Here is an 8,850-nt window from a genome sequence, read left to right on the forward strand (position 1 = left end):
TCCCTTTCCCCACCTTCACTTCCTCTCGTAAACATCCCATAATAAGTTCTGTGCAATCCCCCGCATCCCGAAATGTCTCCCATGGCCCCAGGCAGAAATACCCGCCCCCCTCCAGCAGGTGCCTTCACACCAGGGCCCTGAAGCTGAGGCTCCGCCGAGAGCGTCCCAGACAGGGTGTCCCTTCCTCTGAGTCCCTAATTTGGGTTCCCACCTGCCCTCGTGCCTCTGTGCTCCCCCAGGCTCGTGCAGATGGGACTCACGTGGGTTGGTGGCTCCTGGGAGGGACCCGGCCGGGCGTTATTTGGGCTCCCCCTCTCACCAGTGTCTCCCCATGCTCCTTTGCATGTGGGCCGAGGAGCTTTACTGCACATCCCGCCAGCGGGGAGAGTTCCCATCACCAGGAACAGGGCTTAATTTACTCAAGCGACAAGAGCACTGTGCACTTCCAAAAGAGATGTCACCCCCCCTGCCATCACCCCCATGAGCCCTCCCCGTGGCCCAGGCTGGGAGCCCACCTTCTCCCTGCTCTGTTGTCTTCTCCTCCGTCTTCTCCTGGGGAGGCTGGGTAGGCACGTCAAGGAGGTGTCTCTCCTGCCACCAGCTCCCCCTGAAGAGCAGTGCTAATTCAGTCCCCGAGCCCACGCTTGCACACACAAGCCACCCTCGCATCCAGGAGGAGCCGCAGCAGTGGGTGCAGACCAGCCAAAATCACGCCTGGTGCCAGCACCTCAGTGCTCCAGCTTCGGCACCTTCTCCAGCTGCCCTCAGGATCCCCACGGACGGCTCTCGGCACGGCACACACTGCCATGCCCCTGCCACATGCTGCTGGTGGTTTCTCACACCCCTCGAGCCCAATGCCTCCAGGAGCAACCTCCTACCCTCCCCAGGAAGCTCTGCTCATCTGCCCCACGCAGACATGGGCCCATTACTCCGAGACAGGACCGGTGTCCTTCAGCATGCGGCTGCCCGCTGGCTTCTGTGGAGAGCTGGGACCATCTGGGTTAAGGGTTCCTGCAGGGGAAAAGACCACCTTTCCTCCCAGAGGATTTGAAGCTCCTGCTCCCATCGCATACACATATTAGCTCGAAAACCAGCTCCTCGCACACTAAGAAATGGAACAGGCGTCTGGGTCTGTCTTTGGGCCACCACCATCTAGGTGCCTTTCAAGAGCTCTGATATGAAGGGACGACGGTGGACGCCTCAGCTGGGAGTGCAGGAGCAGGGTCTCACTGCACGGAGAGGTCTCGCTGGCGGAGCTTAAGTGTTGGGCACAGCTGTAAGGGTTACCTGGACCCAACCAGCTGTTGCAGCATTTCTCATGTTTGTGCTGCATTTATTTACTGCAGCTTGTCAGGGCAGGGGCTCACTTCACCCACACCCCCACGCCGGGGGCACAGAAGACCTTGTTGCTGCAAATCGCTCTAATGCCAAGGATGGTCTCACCCACGGAGCGACATACAAAGCCACCATGATACAGCAAGGAAAAGCCTGTGTCTGGTGTCCTCCCACATCACAGCAGCTCAGCTCTCCACTGCCCACCACGAGGTTTCACCTCCGTGCCTCTGCCTCCACCTCCCCGAACACCCCTTTGCCTCCTGCTGAGGGAAGAGGCCATTCCTTGGGTGGCTCCACATGCCCCACGCTCTCCACGCTCACCCTTCCCCAAGGCAGGTGAGAAGGATGAAGCCTTCCGGACGCAGTTCTCCATCCTCGCCTCTCACCAGAGCCAGGACACCAGGCTCTGGCTGTCCCAGCTGAGACTGTGGAGGGGTCTGACCACGCTTCTGTCTATCGTCACACTGGAGCATCCTTTCCCTTGCTAGAGCTAATGCTGAACAGCTCACCCTGCCTGTCCCCTCGTGGCACGGCCGTGGCCCCACAGCTCGGCTCTCTCCACGTTGCCACTGCTCAGCATGCCGGGCAGATCTCCAGTGCTAACATCGGGCTGCCAGAGCAGGGACCCCTGCTGACAGGGGTCAGCACCTTCCTCCATGCCAGACACCCAGCAGGACCACCCCGCCTCCATCTGAAGTACCCTTTTTAGCTAGGTCCCATCAAGAGGCTCCCAAACAAACATCTTCCTCCTCTCCTAAGCTAAGCTCCACAGAGCACCGTGGAAGCCAGCATTTCTACTTTGCAAACTTCCCTGCTGGCTACATGACAGCCTTTCCCATTTCCATCCCAGCAGCTTCTCACCTCCAGTGAGGACCGCAGGTCCCCTCTCCCTTCCAGCCAACCCCCGTTCACGTGCCCCTCCCTCCAGTGCTGGGTGCCACCACCCGTCTTAATACAGGGCACTAGAGAGGGCTGGAGGAGCTTTGTTGTGCGGCAAGAGCTGGGACAACGGACAGAACAGCCTCTGACCCCAAGAACTGAGACACGGCTGCAGGGAGACCAGCTCCCCAAGAGCCCTGGAGATGCGGGGACTAAGTGGAGGGGGCTCAGACAGCTCTTCATTCCTGCCGCGAGCAACAGGGACTGCAAAAAAAAACAAAAAAGAAGTCAGAGACACACTTCACTTTAACAGCACCTGCGTCTGCAGCACTTGATGTATTTACAAGCTTTCACGTGAGTCAGGCAGCTGACAGCAACTGAAAATGCAGCACAGAAGAGTCACACACGCTCCACTTCCACATGAAAAATTACAAAGGTATTTTGAGCGGAGGTTGCAGGAGGATGGCTGGTGAAGTCTGCGGCTGATCTAAGATCGATCCCGCTGTTTCTGAGGACTTGCCTCCATCAGGAGAGACTGGGCTGCGAGTGCTGATGGAAGGAAGAGCTCAGACATGCACAAGGGGGTGCAGAATTAATCCTCACCAGAAATGTAAAGAAAAGCAAGCCCTTGGCCCTGAGTGAGGCTGACGGTGCGGACACGACCGAAATGCAGAGCTCAGCCAGGCTCCACGTGACACGGGAGCTGCAAGACTTGCAGCTTGGCTGCGGCTCAGAAACCACCCGAAGCTGTTCATTCATTTTGCAGCCACCGCTGCCACTTCAGGGACACTATTCCTTTTGGAGGCACGGGACAGAGATCCTGGAGCAGCTGCCAGAAGTACTATGTCGAGGAATAGACTGGAAAGCCGCTCAGGGAGGGCGAAGACCGGAGCCACTGAGCACAACAGTGCTGAGGGAGCCAGGGACACTTACTGGGTGCCAAGAACACAGGCCAAATCTTGTGGCATGGGAGAGACGGGACCTCAGAGGCAAGGCAGGGATGAGCTAATTAAGATGGGCTACTCCACACCACCTCCCTGCGCGGGGAGCCTCACCCCAGCACCCCGCTGCCTGTGTGTGCCCATGCCAACACAGACATGCTGGGGCCAGGAGGAGCGGTGCAGGGAAAGGTGCACACGACCGTAGTCACAAGCGGATCCAGCCAACAGGCTGCAGGTTCCCTCTCCCCATACTAGGGGAGCAGAGATGATGCCAACGGCGGTTACCCCAAACGCTTGCCTCCATGCCAACAATCATTAAAAAGTTGCCTTTGAAAAGCTAATATAGTCTACTATCTCACGTGCGCAAGCAACAGGAGGACGCTTTGCCATCGCTTTTCTGAGGACAGGACCCCTGTCTCCACACTGCCTGCGGGGCGAGAGTCCGGCCCAGCCCCGTAGGAGCGGGGGGACGTCAGCGAACAAGGGAGATGACGTTGGGAGGGAAGGGAAACTGTGCTATGACTTGCAGAGGTTGAGGTAGGGCACCCAGAAAGGCATCTGACCGTTGTGGAAAAAAGGGAAGAGCTGTGCCCTGTGCACGAGGGGTCTCTTCCCAGGCTGCAGTTTTGGCCAGCCCAGGTTGGCAGGGCACGCCGCACCCACACCACCCAGCTCTTCTGCACACCTCGCACCGTCTCGGGGTGTTTCTGCTCAGCCCAGGGTGCCTGGCGAGGCCAGGAGCCCCCGGAAGGTGGGGATGGCGCAGGCTGGTGTCACGGTATCACAGCTCAGCTCTGCTCTCACGGGGCGAAGGGCTGCAGGGGCGCACAAGGGAGCAGAGCAGCTTTTGCGCTAATAGTGAGGGGCAAGGGGCATCGGTGGGTGCAAAGAGAAAGCAGGGCCAAAACTACATCCAGGATTAAACTACAGAGAGGAATAACCACACAGATCTATATGCATACAGAGGTCTGTGTGTGACATGCACACAAGAAAAAGTCAAAATGAGACAGGAGAGGGGAAAGGATGAAGAAGGAGAGGTGACCGAGGGGAAGAGGGAATCCAGCCCTTGCAAGCGCAGCTGCGGTGGAAAATGTTGGACATGGCAAGCAAAGCACTGAGAAGCAAGCTGGGCTCGGTGTTTCCAGCAGCAGCAGGGAAAAGTGGTCACTCACTTGGGTCTACAGCTTGTCTGATCTCTCAGACTGCCAATGCCACCTCCAGAGCTGTAAGAGAGCATCACAGTGCTCACAAGGAGACCAGCAGCAGAAAACAAGGTATCACAGGCACTGGCAGTGTGGGATGGGAACCCCCCCGAGAAACAATAACCACCTGGCAGGAATCACATGCTCCCTCCTCCTCACGCCTCCAACAGCCGCCTGACAACAGGCTTTGCTCAGCTTATGCACAAGCTGCCACCATCAATTGCTCTGTGCAAGAAAATTTGCTACAGCAAAAAAACCCAAACCCCAAACATCTGGAAGGGATGATCTGTAGTCTCCATCTTCATGTAAAGAACAGGTTGAACAAACATCTCTTGGGCTTTGATTAAGTCAAGGTGATGTTGCCTGAAGGAAAGCAGTGGACTAGATCTCGATATCCAGCTTGACCTTCCTGGCTTTCTAAGGCCAGATTAAGTCACACGAAATCCACCTTTCCCACCTGCCCAAAGGGCCGATCCTCTCATTCTCGGAAAGCTTGAAACAACTCGTGTTACTCTAGAAAAGGATCTTGACAGATGAGAGAGAAAGGGAAGCACCTCCAGTCTACACGGCACTAGGGTTCACTTCATCCAAAGCAACGATTTCAATGCAGGAAAAGGGGCACACAGACGCTTCTTTTTTGACTGATCCAATGAAGTGTGATTTTGCTCTGGTCAGCTGTACCCTGCCGTGCATTGAAATACTGACATTAGCTTTAGAGAACACTGGCTGCACCTTGAGGAGACAATAAGCATAATAAAAAGGCAGCTCGGGGTGAAAGGCAAAGCAGCCCGCTCCTTCACTTCACTTCACTGCCAGGAGGGGGCCTGCAGGGAGCTTTCCTCTGATACTCCAACCCAGTGGCTAAAATTAAAATATATTGAGCCAACAAGCAGCCTCCGGTAGTTGTTTAATAATGACCACTTAAACCCCACAGTGCAGATAAAATACGCCTCTCCCTCCCCACGCACCACGCAGCGACAAGACAAATCTCTGCAGGACACACGCCTGCTGCAGCTCCTTCTCCCCCAGAGCCGGCAACTCCGCTTCGCACGCAGCCCAACATCCTTCCCAAACACACCTCCTGGGCGCCCATCCTCCGGCTGCCGGGGCGGCAGTATGGAAGGCGGGCAGCGCAGCCCGCCCTCCCAGGCCAGAACGTCCCCTGCAGTCACGGCACTGTGTCCCCGGTCCATCACAAGCGCTGGGATGGGACCAAGCCAAAGGGGTGTTTGGCAAGGCTCTAGTTTGAAGTTATCACAGTCCAAATCTTCCTCAGTTGAGAGCAAAACCCACTCCTGGGGTCCGACTTCTTTGGTGGAAAGCTGTTCCCCCAGTCACGTGAATGACTCATTTCTAGGTTTTCTTTTTCTGTTACATTTACAGTGGAATTTCTAATGGCTGCTGATTTGCATCATGCAAGCCCTGCCAGCGGCCCACAGCCTTTTCGTCCACCAAGCCAGTATTTCTGCAATTACCTTTAGTTTGCATAGTTTATTTAAGGAGACGCCCGGAAGGCCCCTAGGGACTTTGAGCTGGCTCTGCCCCCATCCAGACCACATCACTGGTAAGGCTGCGGGATTCAGCCTCAGGCAGATGCCCTTTCAGCTGGAAGTTCAGCTGGTGCTCAAAAAACATCACAGCTCCAGCCTGCCCCGAAGGAAGAAGCAGACAAAGCTCAAGAGAAACCAGCTACGTTGCTGCAGCTGATGTAGCCAGAGCTGGGGGGCTGCTGGCCATGCACCGGGGACAGCACAGACCTCCCAGTCTCACCGCTAGACCCACTCTGGTACCCCCGAGAGTCCGCAGCGCTGCCTAGCCTGCGCCTGCTGCGGGCTCCTCCCGCCCAGCAGCCTCCCTCCATCTTCAGTTCGCGGCACCCCCCAGCCTGCCAGGCTCCCTGTCCCATTAACTGGTGCCTTCCCGCCCCAAGCTCTTGTGCGCCCACAACGGTCCCCTCCTCTCCCTTCTCCTTCTGAGTTTCACCGCAAAGGCACCCCTGCGGTGCGAACGGCAGGGACAATTCTGTACAGGGGAAATCCTCGTGGCTCCGGGGAGATCACTGGCCTCCCCTTCTGTCTGTCCCCATGGGCCATCCCCTGTTTCATCTGTGCATACCTGGTGGATGCACGACCCCCGTTCCAGCTGCCCGGGCTCCTTGCCAAGCTCAGAGCACAAGCCCTGCACCAAATGCCAGTTTTAATTAAAAGATCAGTGACATTTTCATACATGTACATGGAAATTTGCTAGTTTAATTTATAAAAGGGCATATTCAAAGAACATTTGCTGAAGGCTTTCTCCAAAACATCTTTTCTGGGCACCATTTTGTTCTGTCAGGCCAAGGAGGCTGCAAGCACGAAGGTGAAGAACTGCTAACAATGCCTTATTTTGGAAGAATTGCTTCTTCGGTTAGAATCAGTTTTTGTTTTTAAATTTTGCTCTCTTGAGTTTCTGTAAGATTTTACACTATTCAGAGTTTTAACTAGCAAAACTAGCATCATTATGTAAACCTTACTGCATCTCTGCGTAACCTTAACACTCAATACACCAAATCCTGCCATATAAATGTGCTGAGCAACGAGCACGAGTCAGGAACCTGATCGCCTAACCAGAAGAGTCTACTCTCCAACAGGATCTGCCTTTGGCATCACCTCATTCAGAAAGGTGTTTTGTTATTTTATTGATAAAAAGAATATTCTCTTAACCTTGTAACTCAATCCTGAAAAGGGCTTCAGAGACGTGCAGTTCAGCTATTAGTGATAAGCACAACAGAAACACCCAGAAGGAAATTAAGTGTTGCTTAGATAGCATGCAATAAACATACAGGGCCATGACGTGAATAATGATAAAAAAAAAGATACAGCGAGCACTACATACCCACTGAACACTTTTCATCCTGGGCGCTAGGCGGGTCAATCTCTGTGAAACGTGACTACATCATTAAAGACCATGATAGCGCACACACCTCAATTCTGCGACCCTTCACAGCCATCACATCAAAAGCGTAAGTGGAGACCTGACTCTTGCGCAAGACACTTCATCCAGCTCTAGGCCAAAGACACTGTGCTCTGCTTAACAGGCCAGGCTATCTAATACATGCTGGCGGCCTCTTCCATCAAAAAGGAGGGGTAGCAGGCAAGGAAGGTGAGCAAAAATCCTCTTTTATAATCGAAATTGCCAGACACATTCAAGCTGCCAGACAGATCTATGACAAAGGTCAAGGAGGAACAAACCCGGGATTTTGGTTTTCCCAGTGAATGCTGGGACAAGATCAAAATGGCAAGAAAGGAGGAAGACGATGGAGCACCGGGGAGAGGGGGATGTTCTAACAATCACACACATGGCTGCAACCATGAACCTCATGTTCCCTACGAAGGAGGAACGTGCAGAGCAAGAGGAGGAAGGCCAATTCCTATTTCATATTCTGCCTGTGAATTCTAACTGTACAGGCACATTCAGACCTGCATGATCTCAGCCTGAGATTTTTCTTCCTATCCCTTGTGTTGGGAGCAGAGGTGGAGAACACAGTGACTCGAGCACGAATCAATGCAACGCTGTCAGCCTGCAGGTAGCCTCGCTCCTGTGAACTTGAGACGGGAACAAAAACAGGAAGGAAAAAAAAAAAAAAAAAGAGTCCGAGAAAAGAAGAAACTGGGTAAAACCTGGGTACACACACGCTTCCCCAGGAAGCAATGCGGTGAACCGCAATCAGAGAGGGAACAATGAACCATAGCTGAAATGAACAGCTTGAACAGTTCAAAGTTCAGCTGCTGTGCAAATGTTATAATCTGCTCTCGTCGTCTGCAAACCATCCAGCCCCAGCCAAAGTTCTGCTACGAACTAAGGGGAATGCGTGTTTTCAGTTGTATTCTTGAACAAAGCATCCTCCTGCTCATCACTGCAGCGCCAGAAACGTTATGGGCACATACAAGGAAACACAGAATGTAACCCTTTTCTCCAGTTCTCTATCTGTCAAACGTCATTCCCTTGCTTTGATTTCATATATTACAGGTGGCAGAGAGCTCCCTCTCTAGGAATGAATCAATCTTAAGGCACAGGTGGACAGACTCGTTTTACTATTGACTGACCTATAGCAACAAATGCTGACAGTGATTACCAGCACTTCTCAAGAAGTTACCTACTCGTTTCATTAAATCTCAAACAGCATTCATGCCTTGACCTTCAACATCACTCTCTTCTTAAAGAAGAAAACTAAATTTACCAAGGCATGTAGACTTGAATTTTTTCTGATCATTTACTATTCAATTCCTGAAAAGGTGTTAAAGGGTTCACAGGTCCCATGTCAGTATTTTAGTCTGCTCAGCAGAAATATGAACAATTGGCTGTATTGTTAGGGCCTGGTAACAAAATGCCTTGAAAAAATGGGGCTCCTTCCACAGGTACCTGTGGAAATGCAAAGATTCTGGGTCTGGATGTGTTACAGACTCCTTCCCCCATCCAGGGAAAACGACAAAGGAAGGGCTTCAAAAGCTTTC

Source organism: Pygoscelis adeliae, unplaced genomic scaffold, assembly GCF_000699105.1.
Source record: "Pygoscelis adeliae isolate BGI_AS28 unplaced genomic scaffold, ASM69910v1 Scaffold180, whole genome shotgun sequence".
Lineage (NCBI taxonomy): Eukaryota > Metazoa > Chordata > Aves > Sphenisciformes > Spheniscidae > Pygoscelis > Pygoscelis adeliae.